Source organism: Rhyacophila brunnea, unplaced genomic scaffold, assembly GCF_057557595.1.
Source record: "Rhyacophila brunnea isolate RB1 unplaced genomic scaffold, BYU_Rbru_1.0 scaffold_2, whole genome shotgun sequence".
Lineage (NCBI taxonomy): Eukaryota > Metazoa > Arthropoda > Insecta > Trichoptera > Rhyacophilidae > Rhyacophila > Rhyacophila brunnea.
Genome location: NW_028232859.1, coordinates 29,920,535 through 29,943,173, shown reverse-complemented (window position 1 = coordinate 29,943,173; position 22,639 = coordinate 29,920,535). Strand labels below are relative to the sequence as shown.

Sequence of the window (22,639 nt, the reverse complement as noted above, 5' to 3'; positions counted from 1 at the left end):
TGTGTAATGTAGTTCGTATTTCTTCCGGCAGGTTCGCCACTATCATTCTACTGCGCCTGTGGACCCATAATAAGTAATAAGTAAGTAGGTACCTACCAATTATTGCGTGACAATTCAGAAACTTTTGAACTTTTTTGATCCATGCATGCAATCTTGCATCTTGCACGATACTCCGTGTTGACACTTGCATTTCCTTGTTATGGCCGCGATAATACGTAGGTACTGTTAGTAGTAAATCCATGCACGTGTAAAGCAGGTATTAAAATATAAATATTATGTACATTTTATATAATATGTACCTACTGTGGAGCCTGAAGATGCCGGAGAGCGAAACTATTGGAATTCAATGGAATAGTAGTAGATAGTAATAATTAAAACTTAAAAATCTCTAATGAGACATAATTAATGTTGGAATGAACAATTTTTCTTTTTTGAATTTACGGAAAATCTTTTAATATTCCTTATGAAATTCTGAATGGTTTATTAACGGCATCTACGGCTTTTAATAATGGTGAGGTGATAAAATAACAATACAATATAAGGTACAACAATATCAATCGTTTATTAAATTGAAAATTAAAAAAAGAAATGTATGTTATCAGGCGTTATTGCAGCTTTCGCCGGATGTATATGCATTTAAAACGAATCGGAAATACCTAAAGCTCGTAAAAACACTAACATATTTTTATCTGTCGCGATTTGAAAAGTTTAGAATACGCGCTGCGGCCAACCATGGCTGGACAGACAGGTGGTAGGTTACCGACCGTCGGCCATGCCGCTTCACGAACAATCCCGAACGTAGCCGACATTTTACGGACACAAACGTTCAATTGCCGCGTATCTACAACGCGTCAGTTAGCGCGCCAGTCTCTGAGCGTGTAGGTATTGAGGGTATTCCGCGCCCGCCAAAACAAAATCTTTATCAACTTTTTCAAAGTTGATTTTATGATAAAAATTATCAAATATACGCCCACAAATTATCTCAAAGTGTGTACAATCAGTGTGAGTGACGTTACAGTTTGATTTCAAATCGTATATCTATATAATTCGTACTCTTTGTATAGTTTGTTTGTTGTTTACTGTACCTACTTACTTTCAAAGTGTTTGTTTGAATAATCAAAAAAAAGTTGTTCCTCGTTTTGCTAGAAGTGTAAATGTTTTCCAAATATTGTTGAAAACGTTTAAAACTTTGATGTTCAAAACTATCCACAAAGTTTATCAGTCGAATAAAATAATGGTTGTTTGAATGCATGGGGATAAAAGGCTGTCACGTATTGCATGCGTTATTTAATACGTGCCTTCAACACGCCACGCAGAACGTCCAGTATTGTATTCAGTGAAGTGTTTGAAAAAGTGTTAATCTGTATGCATCAGTGATAATAATTCGTGAAAAATTAGAATAATACCTACTAATTTTGAAGTGAACTATCAGTTGATCGACCCCTGATGTCGGAGGGATTGTGAAAGAAAGCAGTTATTCACAAGTTTATGGATTATTCAAATTAATAGGTAAGTTTTACTGGAACAAAGCAATACATATAATATATTACAATCATATATTATTATAGTTAACTGCAATAAGTATGTTGAATAAGCTAATTAAATGGGATTCCCAAAACTTCGGCCGAAGTTGAAAAAATCTATATCCTTATGCCTCTATTTAATTTTGTTTTAATATAGTATGTCTTATTATACTAATATTTGTGAATTTGGAGTAAGTACCTACTACTCACATACATAATATAATATGAATAAACCAATAATATAGATACCTATCTAATGATTGTATTTTATTCATTCATGATACATACTGTGTAATTAAATAATTATATTATTAGTATTTCATTTTATAAAATGACGCTTTACTATAACGCAATACCACGTAACTAACATGTAATGAAATTTGTACAATAATAATAATATGACCTGCGATGCCTGCGAAATACAATCGCATAAACCCTGCGCTCTGACGGGTGAGCGATGTCAATAAGATTGCACAAAATGATAATATTATTATGTGATAGCAAGACACATGAAAACATGCTAAATGGTAATATACCACCTACTCTATAGGATATAATCTCATTGTGGTTGAGAGATAAACTGAGGTACACAATTGTGCAATAAAGAAGTTACAGTAAATTGATCATTTATTACACAAATTACGTTAAACAAAGTGGTTGCGAATTTATTTATTTCTATTGGTCCTTCAACCCGATAGGAGAAATGCATAAACTTACTCAACCTAGGCACGTCATGATGTTGATCGAAACACGCATTGAAAAACAACGTGTCAATTTGTCTGCCAAGGGATTTGAACTCGCGACCCACGACTTTATGATTTTATGAATTTATATTCATACTGACCATTAAATACCTACATCGTTCAATTTGAATTTATTGCTAATTTTGGAATGTCAAAAAGAATATGGATAGTTTAAATTTTACAGCTTGAATTCTAGTTGCAAGACAGCGGTGATTCTTCTCAATGTTAATTAAATTCCTTAGTTCGCAGCCAATTAATCAGCCGGAGTAGGTATGTAATTAATTGCAATAAAAATATGTTCGTGCGACCAAGAGTTAAATTCGCGTTGATGCCATAGCCGCATAGCCGGACTTTTCAGCGAAGACATTGTGGCGTATTGTGGTCTTTATGTATATTGTTATCTATTATATTATATCAATGCGTTGCCATTCGCTGCTATATTGTGAGGGGTGGCATTGTGTGGTTGTTTCTTCTATATGGAATCAAAGTATAACAACTCCACATGGAAATAAATTAATAATTAAGTAATTTCCTGAGCTAATATTCAATAAGTGGTTCAGTATAAGTACCTACCTCCATATGTGCGTAAGGTTATGTCAACTTAATTCAATACATTCGTATTTATTGATATATAGGTACAGATACATTTAAAGCAAACAGCTAACTGCTATGCATTCCAAGTCAATAAATAACTAATACTTAAGTAGGTACTAACTTGCAATTTAGCGCCGCGGCCTAGTTATAGAGGGCTGCTATATAATCAACGTATGCATTTGATCGACTAGAATAGAGACTATATCACTATGTCAGTGTCATCTCTTTCTTATTAGTTATTATTCTTTAATAATCAGTGACGTCCCGTAGGGTAGGCAGGTCATGCGTTTTATAGGGGCGGCGAATGATGATGGAACTAATATAAATATCACAAATTATTAAGAGCGTACTTCAGTGAAACGGCAAATAATTTTCAACAGGAGGTGCGACGAAATTTCTCACTAGTCACCAATCGGAGACCGACAGTCGAGGTGTCCGCACGTCGATTTGTTTTGTAACGGCGTCAGATGAAAATATTCTAAAAATCGTGTAAAAATGACTAAAAAACTTTACGTATGTACTTAAAAAAGAAAACATGTCAATGAATATACTATTATTATTAGTAATACAATAATAAACATAACATTAAATTGACGCATGTTGGATTTTTATGACAAATTATATTTCGTTCGGCACGCGTAATTTGCACAATCCGCGCATCGCCTAGCCACGATCTTTTTAGACCATGCCTCAACTAAAGTATAGCCTTAAAGAAGTTAAGGTTTACCAAGAAGCAGACCATTCTGTAGCTTCGTTAGAAAGTATCGACATCTTAGTTTAAAAAATAATCAAAGCATAAAAAGTTCCGACATTATAATGGCGGTTTATCGCACAAGGAACATTGTCACAGGAGTGCCTCCAAACCTGCCACCGCCACAGACCTCCACTTACCTAAATCACCATGATTGAGAGTGGGTTTCGAAGAAATGCTATAATTCTCAATAAATGGTGTCTGGAAATTTAAAGATTTTTTTTGATGTACCTACGTATTTATCTCTAGATAAAATAAACAATAAAATAGGAAAGTATGTAGGTACCTACCTAACTAATTACCAGACATTTTGAAGCTAAAGATGAAAGGGGACGACGTTCTTCTACTTAAGGGCGGCACTTTGCACAGGGAAGTCATTGTTATTACTTATTAGTATACATAATGTCAAAATAATTAATAATACAAGTTTTCTACAATATTGTAATGACTGGTGGTACAACGCCTTTATATCTTTATCCGCAATATTAATCAGATTTATGCAGCTATACAGCATGCGGGCAAGCGGCCAAATTTAGTTATTTACGCTTGAACATAATAATACACTTTAATTGCTGTCGGGTTCAAGTTACCAGGGGTAATTGTCTTTGTTTTTATTTTATTACATAAGGGTTGCTTATTTTTAGCCTACCCAAGTGTATACATTTAATATCTACCCCTCTCTGCGTGCGAACATCATCATAGGTACATTCATTACCCAAGCGCGTTTTATTCATGTATGTATCAGATTTTCTGACTAGGTACCTACATTACAACAAGTCTAAAAAATAATTTACTTGGCTTTACTGTAAAACGTTACACTTTCATTAAAAAGCCAACCAACAGTAAAGGCTCGATGACATTGAGCTACTTTGGCGTATTTACAATCTGCTTGTAAACTCGCCCAATGTCATCATCGAACAAGCTAACAAGCGGATTGTAAACAATCTACCGAGAAAAGTTGATAGCCGGTCTGCTTTACACGCTACACACTGCTGTGTAGAGCGATAGTGGCGACCTTCCGGTAAAAACGAACTACGTCCAGTCAAAATAGTCGCTAGCTTGTGTATATTATCTATGCTTTTTTACGTATATTATCTATACTTGATCTGCGTCTGCGCAGTAGAGCGATAGTGGCTACCTCCCGGTAAAAAAAACAAACTACGTCCTGTCAAAATAGTCGCTAGCTTGTGGCTTCTGAGCGAGTGGAAAGTTTTGTGTGTCTTCATCACAATCGCACTAGCTGACTCGCCCGTTTTTAAATTCGCCAACGTAAAGTAGCTCAATGTCACTGACGCTTAAGTAATTTTAATATTGAAGTGCTTACTTTTACATTAGAAACTCAACAATAATACATTTTAAATTATTATAATATTCTTCAATTAAGGATGCAAATGGTTTAATTTCCGATTCTAACCTCTAAGTATTTTTGACAATTATGCACTTACAATAAATATTATATTATATAGGTATTTATTTGGTTTAAATTTATGTCGTGGCTATAATTTATAATGACAATCAAAATAAAATACAGTAAGGCGTAGAACCTACTTATTCCACGTAATTTAATAATGATCACGACCGGTGTCACCCGCTTGAATAATATGATATCCGTAACAGTTAAAAATATGTAATCTTATAGCTATGTATAATAACAAAATGAAAAAATGTGGAATCTATTCAAGTAGGTAGGTACTCAATATTGTGTTATATTTTGTTATGTGTCTTTCTACCAAGAATTGGCACAAAGTAAATAATACATTATAAATTCACTTTTTTTTTAAAATCAATTTTCATTTTCTAAACCTACACAAAGTTCGTGAAGCTTCTTACGATAATTTTGTGTACAATTTATTATACTTTCTGTGCTGGTGTTGGTAAACTTAGTACCTATGTAGAATGTACTTATGTACCTACCTTTTTAGGTTTAGATCAATCACTATTTGTTTGCTTAGATTACAAAAAAAACGTTGTAGGCATACATACTCGCAGGTAAGCATACGAGTGCCCGGTCACGATAGTAATATGAACATAATACATTTTTAATTATCGTATCTAAAAATGTCTAATTTCTAACCAACGTATTCATCACATCCACTAATATAATATGCCTTGACATGAGTATCGCATTATTGAATTGAAAGCGCCACTCTAATGGATCTTTTCAATATTGTTTCCTGGAAAATCTCATTCATCTTTGAATAGAGTTGTAAAAACTTGTTAACTGTTACCAGTGAAAAATTATCTTGCGAATAAAAAAAACGTTTAGGCAGTCTTTCGTTGTAATACTTCTTAGAATACCAGAATTTCTGATGTTTGTTTCTAAATACTAGCGTATGCATAATATATTATATCTTGTATCTTCAATTTTCTCAAGGTACTCAAGTAAAATTTACATTCGTATTTGGACATTGAAGAGAATTCTTATACTTCGGTAGGATTATCAGATGAAATAAGAACAAAATGGAGGACAAATGTGGACTTACAAGATACAATCATAGATTTTATAGTACCGAAAGATTGTCCGCGATATTAATACGAAACCGGTCTTGTTCGTAGGTTTTAAATTTCGTATACGGATTAAGTATTGACTGTATGTATTTTTGTTGCATGTACCAACGCCCGTGATGGCTGAGCGGCTAACGCGTCGGTTTATAATGTCGTGGGTCAAAGGTTCATATCCTATATTATTTTTCAATGTGTGCGTTAGAGTGTGGACCTAATATGTTGAGCAAGTGGATAACATTCATTTATCAAAATAACTGTTCATACAAACTCCACTCTGGGGGTCCTATATGATCTTCTTAGGATCGAATATGGTTTAAAAAAATTAAGTAATGTCTTCTAATATTAATACTATCGACCGAAGGTATTTGATGTAATTTGAAATAATGTCTTTCTAACAAAAATTGCCAGTTAACCAAATGAAAGTCACGCTTACCTACATATTATGAAAATCAACGATACAATATTGCCTTTGCAGATAAATACATAGGTACTTACGCAATAGTAAAGCGCTTAATTTCATAGTCTTGCTCGATTAAGTATAACATATTATAAGCTCGCAGTAGTGTGTAGAATTATAATTACAACCATTTCTTTTTTGTGTCTTTAATGGTATTGAATGATCAGGGAATTCAGAAATAATAGGAACTGAAATACCTAACTGGTGTGGAGTAACAGGCAATCGATCTCGAGTGTGGAAGAATATGGGATAAACTTAAACATGTGTCATGGTCCATGGAATACCGTTGTCCTTCATTCTGACAACTGCTCTCGGTTTATGTACTGACGCTCATTCCACATCCGTATTTTAAGGTTGCAACACACTATTGCACGTCTATAATGTGTGGTTAATTTTCGTAAGACACTCACATTCAAAACCTTGCATCAAAATGTAGTGTATTGGGGTATAACCTATCATTCTATTTATTAATCTGTTATGTGCTATCAATCCAAGTAGATACAGGTAGCATGTACACTTCGTTGCTTGCATAGGGTAACTGAATGCAACTGTATATTTTTAACCTATTATTTATTCCAGGACTGGGATTTGTTAGTTTCGTCACACTATGGTGCTTTCACAGGCTGGTGGGACTTTCAAGTACATATCTATAGGTAGTTTACTACTTACGTCGATACAAATTTCTTTCTTATTCACGCTTCAATGCATCGCATCACCTTACCTCTTACAGTAAATGGATTATTATTCGTCTCCTAGCGTGTAGTAATGCATACAGGAATGTATAGTTGAGCCAAAGATGGGTGCCGGATATGTAGGCATCCAACAGACTTTAATGGTGTTAAAATCAAAGTTTGAAAACTGGATATAACATAATAATATCAGTGAGAACAGTATCAAAGTGGTCATTCTGCTTTGAAGATAATGATATTATAATGCTGATTATGTAGATAGTAGGCAGATACCTACCTACTATCGTATGCAAATCATTACCACATAGTTGTCATAATAAACCATTGAATCGGTCTTATATTCAAATATCAGATAAGGTATATTACCATTTCCGGTCAGGAATATAAATACCTGTATACTTAGTCCACATTGTATAATGTATTTATATAAACTGTGACCTTTTTTCGTAATAGATTGGTAACGAAAAAAAAACTATTCTGTTAAGGCCTAAAAAGATCGTGGCTAGGCGATACGCGGATTGCGGGTCGCGGGTGCAAGTGACGCATGCCAAACGAAATATAATTTGTCATATAAATCCAACATGCGTCCATTTAATGTTCTATTAGTAACAATAATAATATATTCATTGACATGTTTTCTTTTTCAAGTATATGGTTAACGTTTTTAGTCATCTTTACACGATTTAAGAATTAATACCCCCGTCGCCATCACGAAACAAATTGACGTGTTCCCAGCTCGACGTTCTCTCTCCGAATGCCAGCGAGTCCAAAATTTCGTCGCGCCTATAGTTGACAATTATTTGCCGTTTCACTGATGTATCGTCTTAAGGAAACTTTCGATTGGCAGCTCAGAAAAGCAAGAAAGTCTATCGAATCAACATCTGATATAATATGTTGCCGATTTTCTACAAATATATGTAGGTATTTACAAGAAGCCATTCACCCAACCCAGTGGGTTCATACCATTATCTTAGCTCAAATGATTAGTAGTGCGATTTCGCATTTAATACTTATATAATATTGCGTCAGTCATGTATTTAACGATATTTTACAAACCATTTCAAGGGTTCCTGCAGTGGAAAAGGTTGAGAATCACTATACTATAATGTATACAGTAAGTTATTATCATTCTTCTATGGTAAATCTTACTACACCTGCATAGTATATCGGATCTATCCATGTCCTAGCCGTTTAATGTGGCGTGTCTAGCGGTCGACCATGTCTGATAAACATACCCCGTCTAGCGCATAGCAACAATCTGACATGCAGTAAATGCATTTAGCGGTACCACCTTGTAAGTAGATTTGCATTTTCCTCAATCTGAATACGCCATAAAGTTTTCTTTGGTCAATTATAAAACATGGAAAGCAGCCCCCGTAGTGCGTAATCAAGTTACCAACTATTTTCTGTTCCCTGGTTTCGCTACTATAATCGGTAAAAATGCATTTTTTTACTTGCACATTAAGATCCTCTGTGCTTTTGTACAAAATGCTACTCACACTACCGTAATAAATACACTGAGTAACCTTACGAAAAACAGTACCTAAGTGAGTGTGATAAACTTATAAATATAATTACTTAGATAAACAAAAATTATTTGTTAATTTTTTTAACCTTTTATTTATAAAAACTGACACCGGTGAAGACATGTTCAATATAACATGACATTAATGTGTTTGTATTTCAATGATAAACACCAAGCTAAAGTACAAAGTCTACACTCCTCCTTAGGTCCTTAATCTAAAGCTTACTACTGAATTTATAGTATTGATACTTAATAGGTCGGTATCTAAGTACCTATGTCAAATTTATTAAATTTTCATTGCAGTTTTTCGACTTGGTTTACAATGTTTACATGGAGAACCAAATGAAAGATTCGGATTCTTCTATTGGAAAGTAAGTAAAAGTGTTTCACTTATCATAAACATAAAGTGATCAATAATAAAAATATCATAATATCTAATACTGAAAACATCTAACTTAAGTCTTTCTTTCACACGCACGTGTTTATGAAAATACAAATTAATTACTATTTAAATAATAAATAAGTATGTATGTGCCTATACTGACACAATTTTATTTATGCATACTTATTTGGTTAAAACGAATCGACTCCGATTTTATCCGTCAACTTAAATACGTCATATTGTATTTAAAATAAACCATTTGCTTGTTGCAACTAAGTGTCTTTTTAGTGGACATAAAATATTTGATTTACATCCCAAGACTGGATTCATTTGGCGAATGAAGTTGAACTCTCAGAACAAGCAAGCTCCATCCAAAGGTGGACCGCAGCCAAGTTTTGGGGGCTTACCCAAGATTTATGATTCTGTATGTATAACGTAGCCATACAATAAGAAATTGAGATTTTGCATTGGACCGTTGAAATGTTTACAAGTTTAGTTTAAAAAATACCTACTTAGATAGCAATAGATTTATACATAAATACTTTCTCATTTACAAGAACTCTTGTTCAAAAATTGTAAAGTACCTACCTAATCGATTATTGGTAGGTATGTAATCATTTTCAAGATTCAAGTAAGTAGGTACCTATTTCAATCTAAATTACTTAGATTACAAATCTTTGTGGTTAGTTAGTTTACATTGTTTATTAAGTACTTAATAATATAGTTCAAAATCAGACAGTTTGCTGCCATAAAATACAAATTATATTTACTCAGTAAGTACAATATATCTATACATTTATTATCTTACATTATCAAATATAAACTCACCATGGAAATAAATCGTTGTTCACGAGTTTTTTTTAAATATAGATATAAGATACCTTTTTTTAAACAGGGGTTGTTCTCACCCGCTGTACTGCTGAAAAATGATACCTATAGTGAACGTTAATTATCTTTAATATATTGGAACATGAGTGGTTTATAATTTGTGTAGGCAAACAATCAAACTCTTTTATTATTTTCGTGTATCATTATTTTACTTAGTTAGCGATGCATATTGATATTATATAGATTTTTCGGTACATATCGCAAAATATACATTTTAATTAAAATATTTTAAATTAGATATTTTTGATTACCTACCCAATTTACATTTCAGATCATATTTTTTTACTATACGTAATGTATCAATTTGTTCCGCATATTATTTATGAGAAATGTTTAAGCGGGTACGCGGATATTTGTTCTTAAAGCGAGTTTTTCATATAATATTTACAAAAAAAACCTTTTCAACGTCGCTCATCTTTTGTGCATCGTTGTATTATTTCATCTCTTGTTTATTTCTCGTCGCGTCAGTCCATTGTGATCTAAGTAAACTTTTTGGACGCACCTTGGCGTTTTTAAATACTCGTCCGCTACACCTAGCTAATAACCACTTTTAATTATATTTCCACGGAAGATATACTTCGCCGAATGATTCAAATACAACCAATAATAAGCTTTATTGACATATCTATAGAATTCGTAGTAAACCTTATATCATAAGGTAAGTAAAGTATGACAAGATACATTTTTGTATTGTAGCGTTCACTTGTTGAATAAAGTTTTCTACCTGCTCAATTTTGGGAGCATCGAGTGCATTTCAGTTTGAAAGCTTCTCAAAAAAGTTAACATCCAATTTTAGATCGAATCAATACTTATAGAAATTGTAAACTTTCAGTTTGATAACCTCACATAGTTGTATATACCTACGTCAAACATTTTTCATTGATTCATATATGATCACGGGACAGATTCGGTGTTCATAGGGTGATAATTTTGTGTTCCTTGTCTATTACTAAATTATTTACTACTCACAGCGTTGCCAATGTAGCGTTTTTCTTGCCAGATATAGCATTTTTAATAGATATCTATCTAGCTTGCAGAATACGCATATGGCGTTAAAAGTAGCGTTTTTCAACATCGCAGAAGCTTAAAATCTCTCACAAAAAAGTAAAATCAACATGCTAGCCTCTTGTACCCTATAATATCTTACATACCAATAAATTAAACATAACATACTACACTTATTTAAATGATGACAACATTTTGAACTTAATTATGTTTTGATTGTATACTTATGCATCTATTAATTGCGAGACAACATTTAAATATTATTTGTTATTAAATTATGACTTATTTTTATGAAATATCCACCCTTTACTAATTTATACATATATTTTTTTCGGCCAACTAACTTATTTTCTTATCATATCTGGCATAGTTTTGTCAATGTTAGTTGGCAACACTGCTACTTATATAAATGTATAACTATTTAAAAAATATATATTACTTTTTACCCATTGTTATAAAAAACGTACAGGTACTTAGATACTCAAATACTTACTAATTAACAGCGTAAGTTAAAATAGGAAAGTTCAATGAAAATAATTCATAATTTGTATCTAAGTAGTACCTACCTATTTACATAGCAAACTAGTAACTATAATATTTAAGTTTAAGAAAGTAAACTGTTTTTTCGCGATATTCGCTATGCAAAGCAGACATGGCAAGACGCGGGACGTGGCGCCACCTTTTACTTGCGCTATGATCCGAGGCTGGAGGGTGATGTGACGTGAATACGCGGTGCTCGCCAACTTAATGGTTTTATCGAGCTTTATAATATAATATAAAGCTACGTAGATACTTACTTAGTATAAGGTTATTGACTCACAACATATTCGTGCTGATAAATTGCACGATTATGAAATAAAAATATTCCACTAGATTTGTTGTATAATAACGATGTTAGTTATACTTTTCTAATACGAATTTGTTATAAATAAATTCCAGCGGAATTGCTGCACGCACTACCATTATCGATGTCCTATAATATTATTATCTTCGCATTTTACACATTATTATAACACACCATATTATTATTTTACTTGGTTAATTAACAGTAACGAACCATGGTACTTGGGTACCATAGATGTAATATGTTGGGTTCAGTAAACCGGGATAGATTACGATTACTTTTACTATAATAGGTGGTAATATTATGTATCTACTTGTGATTTTACACCTTAAGAATTAATGTAGGTACCAAAATTCATTGCTGAATAAAGAAGTCGACGTGAAATGACCGAATTTTGATTTTCGCCTCGCCTTATAAAGTGGGGTTTTACGAGTATCATAATTTACTTCTTAGTCGGCTCTCATAATATCTAAACTCGTCTCGACGGCAACACATCGAATCATATGTCGATTTGATTTTGTTGGCATTCACAAAACACATGCAACCAAATGTACCGCCGCACACCGCATGATTGCATTGTAACATTTTAGTTTGGAAAAAAACAGCTAGTGTCGCATGCAACAAATTTCACCTGACATGCAGCGTATAATCCATAAATATCGCACTTCGTCATTCATTTTAGCTCGCCGTGTGTTCTCGCCTATGCGCACGATAGAAAGCCGCAGGTTGCGCCCAGTTTAGATTTTGGATATTAATTAAACACACTCCTGCAGGGTTATCCTAACATGTTATCACTTAACTCCAAAATCAATAAAAAAAAAAGTGATACATACGTCTATGTTGTATTCAGGGAGTTAATTATACTGGACTAACACGATATACTTGATTGTAATCGGATGCGGCTGGAATCAAGTAAGACGCAGTGCCTTGTGTTACCAATTATTGTAGATAACCGCATTGTGTACGGAATTGGCCTGAGTGTTATTTTGGATCAAGAACAATAGTGGAAACGTGTTAAATAGTTTGAATAGTCCTGCAGACATCATATTATTTTTGTTTATGGTAACCCCAACCAAATCGGGTGTTGCCTCCCGATGATCTGATTTTGTCAGTTGATTCTTGCTTCCCGAAGAGAACGCACATAATCATGCCTCCTAAGCATGATTGAAAAACCTTCAATTTAGGGGTGGCGCCAGTAGCGGCCGGTGGCCATTAATTAATTTAAGAAAAAATTTGAGCAAGTATCTACATCTCTACTCTCTACAAAAGTCACTAACGAAAAGCTACATACGTAGCATAGCTGTCGCGTTGTCGCGGAGCCTCACGTTAAACTTGTCTGTCTCTACGTCTCCATCTGATTATAATGCCGGGTCCACACTAGCAACAAGTTGCTGGCAACCTCGTTAGATTTTACGATAATTATGATAACTATCGTAAAATTGAATGAGGTTGCCAGCAACTTGTTGCTATTGTGGACACGGCATAACGTTTCACAGTTGGATGGGTTGACAAAACTAATTCACCCGACACTACCACAAACGGCCAAAGAAATCAATCAAGTTCAAGGTCTTTAGTATGCTAAAAGCAAAAGTCTGAATTAAATATGCCAATGGATTTAGAACAAAATACATATTTTTAACCGTGGTAAATTCACTAAATCGTACATAAACATGAACCTGACCAATTGAAGAGCAAATATTTGATTTCATCATTTTTTCGTACTACCTATAATATTTATAACTACCTTTTTGACGATATTATAGTTTCTCCTACAGCAGCTATAGTTTCGTGGTGATGTTGCATAAGATGCAATGCAATGTACCTACATTACTTGTATGGTAAATTGTGTACCAGGATTGCACACAGTAGCCGAGTCGGCTGTTATAAATAAATAAGTCCGTGGGCCTTTATTGTCGCGAGCAAGGAAGACGTTAATCTCGGCCGATAAAACAGAGCCCGCCGAATGAATGGGTCATAATTAGTTTCCTTTTGTTGGCTGCGACGTCTCCTGGTGGAACAAAACGCCTGAAATACGACGCCAAGATGCGACTGGGCGATACCGCAGCGCCCGCGGTCGACACTATCGCGAAGCTTCTTCACCTACAAGCAAACAGCCAGAGGCGTATTCAATAATTTTATATTACTTACCGGTCTTTCAAACGTGACATTTTCGCAAACTATTGAAATAATGACTAAATACGAGTAGCACAGAACAGATTAATAAATATAATTCAGATAGGGGCTATACCCGCCCCCAGATACACTACATTTTGACGCAGGCTTTTGAACATGTGAGCGTCAGACGAAAATGAAACAAACATTATAGACGAGAAATAGTTTGTGTTACAACCTTCAAATATACCAATGTTGAATGCGCGTCAGTGCATAAACCGAGAGCAGTTGTCAGAACGAAGGACACGTTAAGAATGACGTATTCTTGAGACGTGTTTAAGTTTATCCCATATTCTTCCACACTCGAGATCGGTTGCCTGTTACTCTACTCCCGTTAGGTACCTATTTCAGTCTCCATTAATTCTTTGTTCCCTGACGAGTAAGTAGTAAGGCATGCTATCTCGTAGCCCCGATAGATTTCTTATAGGTACCCGAAACCCTGGGATTTGAAACGTTGTAGTACTCATTTTTTTGTTATTTGACAACCAAAGAAGTAGGCGGATAGTTTATCAATAAAATATCATCAAATCCTATAAATATACTTCTTTACCTTCGTCTTTTTCTTGAAATATATTACTCAGGTACCTATATAAATGTGAAACTTAGTAAGTCACGTCAATAATTATTAAACAAATACAATTTATTTTTTAGAAGTAAATATTATCTACAATATTTAAAGCCCGTGCGAAAAACACTTCACGTCATAATTAGTTTAAGGCACTTCAGTTGAGGCATGGTCTAAAAAGATCGTGGCTAGGCGATGCACGGATTGTGCAAATGTCGCGTGCCGAACGAAATATAATTTGTCATAAAAATGCAACATGCGTCCATTTAATGTTATGTTTATTGTTATATTACTAATAATAATAGTATATTCATTGACATATTTTCTTTTTTAAGTACATACGTAAAGTTTTTGAGTCATCTTTACACGATTTAAGAATATTTTCATCCGACGCCATGACAAAACAAATCGACGTGCGGACACCTCGACGGTCGGTCTCCGATTGGCGACTAGTGAGAAATTTCGTCGCACCTACTTTAGAAAATTATTTGCCGTTTCACTGAAGTACGCTCTTAACATGATCGACCGAAATGAAAACTCTTATCATATTAAAAAGGACACCATTTAAAAACTGGTGAAATTATACACCGATTAGGTTTTGGCTTTCCAGGTTGATTCCATTTTTATATATCCAGATAATTGCGTTGCCACATACTTATCTTAAATATCTTGTCGAGAGCGGCCCCTAACTGTACGAAGAACTACTAAAAATAAAACAAAATATTTACTTAGTAATTATTCGGTTCAATAAGACATTGTCAACTGATATAATATATGAAAATATACAGTTATTTATACCTACTTAATAACAAAACTTATTTATTGAAGATAACGGTAGCGTTCTGTCCATTTCTATTCAAGGATTTTAGTAAAGTCTGCACCACCACTTTTCAGTTTAAAACATAAAGTAATGGGTACTGGTACTAGTTACTAAAAGTGATTTTTTTACTAAATTTTACTAAAAGTGATTATAACTTGTCATTGCATAAGCTGGTAGGTTTAGAGAAAATTTCACCTTTTTTTATTATCGAATTACAGGATTGAAAAATAATGCTTAATCCCAGAATCTCTGGATTACAATTTAGTTGGTCATTGCAATTGCCTGGCAAATTGAATTTCACGTAGTGATTCCGATGGTCATTCAAGAAGTTTATCAAAAGTAAAAGTAGACTTTAAGATGTATTTGAAACAATCAATCAATTGTACTACCTATAACCCACTGTGGTTCTTGGCCTAGATAAAGATAAACGTAGCTAAAGGCGTATCTTTCGAAAACAACAGGCAATAAACAAAGTAACCATTTAGGTAATTATTATTATAAGTATTAATTATTAGAAGTAGTTGAGTACCTACTTGCTTAGAAATTCGCTCCGTTGCAAAAAAAAAATCATTCATCCACGCAATCAAAAGTAGGTTACTGATTGAATTTGATAATGTGCAATGGATAACTATTGCTAAAGGGATGATTATGAAGTTTAATTAGAGGTAGTTAATACCTGATGTTATAAAATAAAATAAGCATTGTTATTATACTAAACAAACCGTTAACAATTAACCCAATTTCACTGAGTTTTTCGTCATTACGGCTTATTTGCACTATGTATTGCCTGCAAGGAAGCTTTTTGCAGTAAATTTTCTAAACGATAAATTAGCCTGGTAAACAATCTTGCTGTTGTTTCCATAAGATCCGAAGTCCGCGGCCCTCGGCCATATATGTTGGTCGTTATAAAACCCGTGGAGCTCTCTGGATACTAGTCTCCGTAGTATTCGCTGGCGATATAAGTTGGAGAGATTACTTTTAATGTGCTCTCTTCCGGTTTCGGTTTGAAATTTGTAAAACGGACTTATCTTGGCGCTTGTCGGACGCTAAACGCCCAATAGTTCCGTTTTGCTCTCTAAACAATCCATGAAAAGTGAACGATGGTTAAATTCAGGTATTATTAACCAATTAACATGGTACTTACCTGATTTTCTTTTTAGTATCGATGACACTACCAATACCGACAATACATCGACTAAGAATGTAATACAGTCGAACTCGGTTAGTACGATCACGGACATAGCGAGATCTCGGATATAATGAGGAAACATTCGTTGACATTTTAGTTTATGATTTTCTCCATACATTTATTCACTTTTTTAACGAGCTACTTATTAGATATACCGAGCAAAAATATCATCAAAATTTGTCTTAAAACTGTTAATGTGTCTTTCGTTTAAAAATAATATGTATGTTCTTTCTACTGGCGATTAAACTTTTGTATATGTTATTGAGGTTAGGATCACGGGCGTGATTGACCGATGACTAGCTGTTTCGTAAAGCTATATTTAACTAATAATTGAAATGTAAACTTATTAAAATACTCATCCTTTTAATGGATTCAGTGATAATTGACATTATTAGTTAATATTGTGGACATGTATAGATAAATCAGTATACCTACACTGAAACCGTGGGCAAGGTAAAAACGGTTTTCCGTTGTAATGGTATTGTTTGCTAACATTAAACCGGCATTGCAGCAAATGTTACCAATACATCTGTGAATCGCCTATGGTGCCACTGTGTACTGATTTATCTATACCATACTTGATAATGTAATATAATAAGAATAAGTAATATGTAACGGTTTGTTTGCATTAATAAAATACTAGTAAGTACTTAAATGTGAAAACTAAATATGAAATAATAAACATTGCGATCCAGTATGAAATTAACACATCTAATTATCTGATACTGTACCTACTATTGGTAAAATACTTACCTACTTACTTAAAGTAGTGCCTATTCCATAACAATCGTAACTCAAGTAGGTATATCACTTTTCTTCTCAGTGATCATGAATGTTTTGCTGTGTTTGAATAAAATACTTACGAAGTACGAGACATTTGCATACTTAACGGTAGGTATATCTACAAAATAATGTATTTGAGATTTATATATTCTCTCGCGAATTCGCGATAGTTTCCATGTTGCTCGAGGAGCGACTAAACGCTCTCGTCATTTAAATAAAATCCAGATCTAAGCGAGAGACTAGAATCGTATTCCATCGGATTTAGCGTTGGTTTAACGCAGCTTATCCTAACATAGCTTCATCGCGATATTGCGTGAGGTTTCCACATTTTTGAATCGCTCTTCGTCGCAGTTCTAACGCCCCATCCCTCTTCTTGCAGTACCGTGCTGCTGCATCGACGCAAGGAGGGGTACTCGAACGAAAAAAAAAATATTCTTTCATAATGATCGATTATTGTGTTTGATAATTAATGGATCTGCGACAATCTATTTCACTCAAGATATCGAACTAAACACGTCCTCCCTACATCCTCTGTCCATGATATTAATCGTTTTTGGTGTTAACTGCCGGAAAGACCTAGTATTTATTACCTACTTAAAATAAAGCACATTTAGTATAGATAATATTAAGCTTATTGTATTTTAATTAATTGAATATATTATTAAGTTCTCACATTTATTTAGGTTTTCTTGAGTTCCGCGAAGCCTGCATTCAGTTTACCTTTCGTTCGTATACACTCTTGGTTTTTGGCTTATAGTTCTTGCGGGTACAACCAAGATTATGAATGTGGTTTGGTCATTTGATTTCATCTGATTCGATCATTTTCGTGGATATCCTAACCTAACGGAGGTCGGCAACAATCGGGGCTATCTTTGATTTATCATCTGCTACCCGCAGCAGTTCGATAGAGTTGCACTTATACCAATCACGGAGGTTCTTAAGCTACGAAATGCTGCGGCGTCGTCCTCTGTCACGTTTATCTTTCATTTGATGGCCAGTTGGGGAAAGCTGTACGTTTGTCCTCTCATAATATGACCGTGGTACCTACTGTTGTTTTCTCGTTTTGATAGTACCTACCTACGAAAAAGTTCTCGGTCTTTTCCAATTCGAGATTGAGAATGTCAACATTTATCATCCGTTCAGTGTAAGGAATTTTGAGGATGCATATACATAGCCACATCTCCTGGTTTAACGTCCATGCCTCTATCTATGCCATAAAGAAGGATTGAAAGAACATAGCATAACCTTCATTAACATACAACTAAGTAATTAATGTAAGGAATAACTACCACAAACTTAGCATGCGAAGGAAAAGGCAAATACATTGTCGAAAAAATCTGGAAATTTCATAATAGGTACACTTACAGTACCTATGTTAACTTTTTATGATGCATCTCCGTTTAGGATCCTAGAGTTTCAAAATGTTTTTGACATTTGTTTCGGTCCGTTATACTAAGTACATAGCTGTCTTTATATTTTATGTTAACATTACTGTCTATTTATCTCTAAAACTGCTGATAGAAAACAAACATAATGGTGATATCATTGTACCCCTTGTTTTTCGCACCACTGCCCTCCCTCTCGTCGCCCGCTTTTATTACAAAAAGCGCCCATTCATGGCGATTCATATATTTACTTTGCATTAAGTGCTTCGCGTTTCGACCCCCTCGCGACCTACCCCAGAAGCGTATCAAGGCCAATAGTGCCAATTTACGGGGGGCACCTACAAGGCCAAATACAACATGAAAGCGTAACCTACTTCTTAATTGATATTTTGCTGCCTTCGCCCGCGCCGCGGTAATGGGATTTTTGAAATTATTTTGTGCGAACTAATAACTTGCATACCTACTTACTTTTACATAAATATTAAATTCGTTTCACCGTTCAATGACTGGTCCCCCAAAGCTAATAAAAGCACCCAATATTTTTTTATAATTATTTAAGTACCTACCCTTAATAATTTACTTAATTTTGTTTACGTATTAATAATTATAGTATCACAGATGTTTTGATGCGTTAGGTCACGAGGCAATATCAATCCTTCATTTGACTCTGGACACTCTTGTTCGATGCAGAGAAAGTTGCGTCACGATTTTTACCCCAACTTAAAAATTATACCAATCCACTGACATGATAACCAAGCCATACATTTTAGGATTAATGATATTAGAAACAGACGAACTTGGGGTGCGCAACTTTGGCTGCTCGCGCACAACAGTATGTCGCTGGCCAGTGATCATTGCGTAGCCATAGGCTGTCTGTACATGCATACTCAATGCGGGGATCAAACTGCAGACAAGAGTATCATCCTGGCAAGTCTATTGGGAATACTAATGTGCAGTTACATCTACCACATCTGCGGAGTTCACAATCGTCACAGCTTGGTGTTGGAGTACATACTGCTCGCGTCCCTCACTACGTATTATCCCCCGTAGATACCTTTCCGCAACTCATTGCGTCACACTCGCATTTACCCGCATACATTCCTGATGTCTAGACAGTTCATACAATTAACACTTTTGTCCTGCGACCTTAATCCTAATTTAATTAACGATTAAGTTTGGAAGGTGCCCTTCGAAAACTAATTTCAGAGGATTGCAAAAGTTTTAAATCCGTCACGTGTGTGCCCCTACGGCGGAACAGTGAAATCGTAAAATGAAATGGTTTTCATAATCGAGGGGTGTATTTCATGAACTGGCCTAATCACTGAGTCATTTCTTGATTTATCGACTTGGCTGAGTGAAATATTTCATACATAGCAGTATGAAATCGTAGAAATAAATTTCCAAAAGGGTGTCTATCGCATTGTAATGCCATAAATCGTTCGCCTATTATTGTTGATACTCATATTAAAAGCCAAAGCGGCAATATTTCTATGTCATGGTTTTGTATTAAATTAAGTAGGTACATTTTTCAAAAATCGATTCACGATATTATGAAGGGAAACTTTTGCCGAACAAAACAATTAAAACTTTTTGTGGATGTAATGAAATCATAAATACATAGTTTATTGACTGAAAGTCAGTTTTTTTTATTTACCCAATTAAGTACTGTGATAAGTTAATATATCTTTTATTGATACCAATTCGGGGGTAACTTTGACAATAAGACTAACATTTGTTCACCTTGATTTCTCTTATGCATACTCAATATAATTATACCGGTAATACGCCATAATACGTGTCAACTGTATGTTGACAGTATATATAATGCTTACATCATATACACCTGCTTTCATATACAGAGAAAACAAATTGAACTGAAATCGATTGTCAAATCTAACCGATTTTTGGTAGCTATTGGAAAGGTGTCTGGACATTGTAATTATTATCACATGGTCTTTTTAATATCTAGTGTAAGAACTTATGTAGCTTTCATGGTTAGCTTTGTTTATACTGACCTATAAGTCTAATTTGTACCTAATTAAGTACATATTTATAATTATTCTTTTTATTTTCACTGAAGTTTCTGTTTTTACATTATTTTTAATTTCATTCATATCATACAGTTAGTTACTAATAGGCCAGTAAGTATACTTTATACAAAATTAACCACTATTGGGTCGTTGTTTCTCATTATCTAGTAAGGTGAAGCACACAATAGAATTGGCATTTTTTCTTTAAAATATTTCGATTTATTACCAATCTAACAACCAGTCAACATCTATAAGTCTACAATCGACACTGTATTATGATATGTATGTCCATATGCACGGTTTTGGACTATAAACGGTGATTTTTTCTAATTTATTTTTTGTGTAATATGCTTACCACTCTGTTGTTCACAATAGCAATGAATTTCTAAAAATTTCATATTCTCCAAAAATACAGAATTTGTTGTTTGTATAACTAATTTATTATTCATAAGTAGATCGGTAGGTAGGTGTATATACACTGACGCATCCAATCCCACTGATATAATGTCCGAAGTTATTCTTGAAGCACGCTCAAGATCTCATCCGGAATTAATCTAAAAAAATACTTTTTCATTAGGCCAACGCACCGTCGAGACCAATTTACCTGTCGTAAAATTTCCCATCAAATTGACCCTCGCCCGACTCGGACATCGCTTTCTGCGTGCAAAGTTTGTTTTACAACCACCCTCCCCGCCGTTCTTGCTCCCCTCAGCTGTTTATTTATTTGAGTTCCCATTCGTTTGGCTGGCAAGCGTGTCACAGGGTTGGTATTCTCCCCATCAATATTATATCCCACGTCATCAAAATGTAGGGGTTGGCAACTTGACTGTATTCATAGTTGTGAAGATTTATTAAACATTGAACATCAAATCTTGCCATCCACCGATAAGGTTTCTTAACATATTTATATTTATAGTTACCAAAAAAGATTATGATGACAATCTAATTCGGTACAGTTCGGTTATGAGGAATGCAGCGGCAAACGCATTTTGAAAATAGCCGATATACTGGATTATTTGTTAGGTTAACCTAACCAAACGAACAAATAATCCAGTATATCGGGTATTTTCAAAATGCGTTTTCCGCTGTATTCCTCATAACCGAACTGTACCTCTAATACTAGTTATTATTACTTCAGTCTATTATTTCCTTGCTGTGGATACAAATATACATTGAAAAGGCAATAAGTATGTCAATTTACCGGACATTCTACCCCTTGATAGTTTGAGCGCAGCGGTGATCACTTGTTTTTTTTTTAAAAGAACACATTCAATTTTATATAATTCACCAGAGCAACATGCCACTGTTTTTTAATGTTATGCCAATAATGTTTGTGATTCTGTATTTTTGTGCGAATTTCGTACAAGAAAGTGTCCAGGTAGGTTAAAAATGCCGGCATCTCTAACGCTTGCCTCCGTATCGCAAGCCATTGTTAGTTGACCCCTGACACAACTACTAAGTCGTGTCCTAAGGCCAATGTAGTAATGGAGGTTAGTGTATTTGCGTAATGGGAATATATGGATGTTGCGTGTTGGCCAATTTACTCGAGATCCCAGGATCAACGGTTTAATCATTGCACAGCTGCTGAAGGCCATATCCCTTTGTGGTATAAGCTTGTCATCGAGATTACTAATCTGGTCTTAATTAAGTGACTACTGTAGCCATTTATCAAATATGTAGGTAATATTTACGCCATTAGGAGTTTTCTGATAAAAAAGGTTACCTAATTTAAACTTGTTTTCGTATCCGAGAGGACTCCGGAGAATCTGAGAAATTTGGGAAAGGCATG

The 22,639-nt window shown here is 34.4% G+C and overlaps 1 protein-coding gene across 2 annotated transcripts in view; it reads left to right on the top strand.

The window, feature by feature from the left end:
• Positions 1-853: 853 nt before the first annotated feature.
• The window catches only part of Sema1b (Semaphorin 1b), a 467,015-nt gene continuing 445,229 nt past the window's right edge, over positions 854-22,639 (top strand). The window contains exon 1 of one of the 2 annotated variants that reach the window (XM_085947394.1): positions 854-1,509. The gene's annotated coding sequence lies outside the window, so the exon portion shown is untranslated. The remainder of the gene's footprint in view (positions 1,510-22,639) is intronic. The other variant, XM_085947395.1, reaches the window with a different exon arrangement.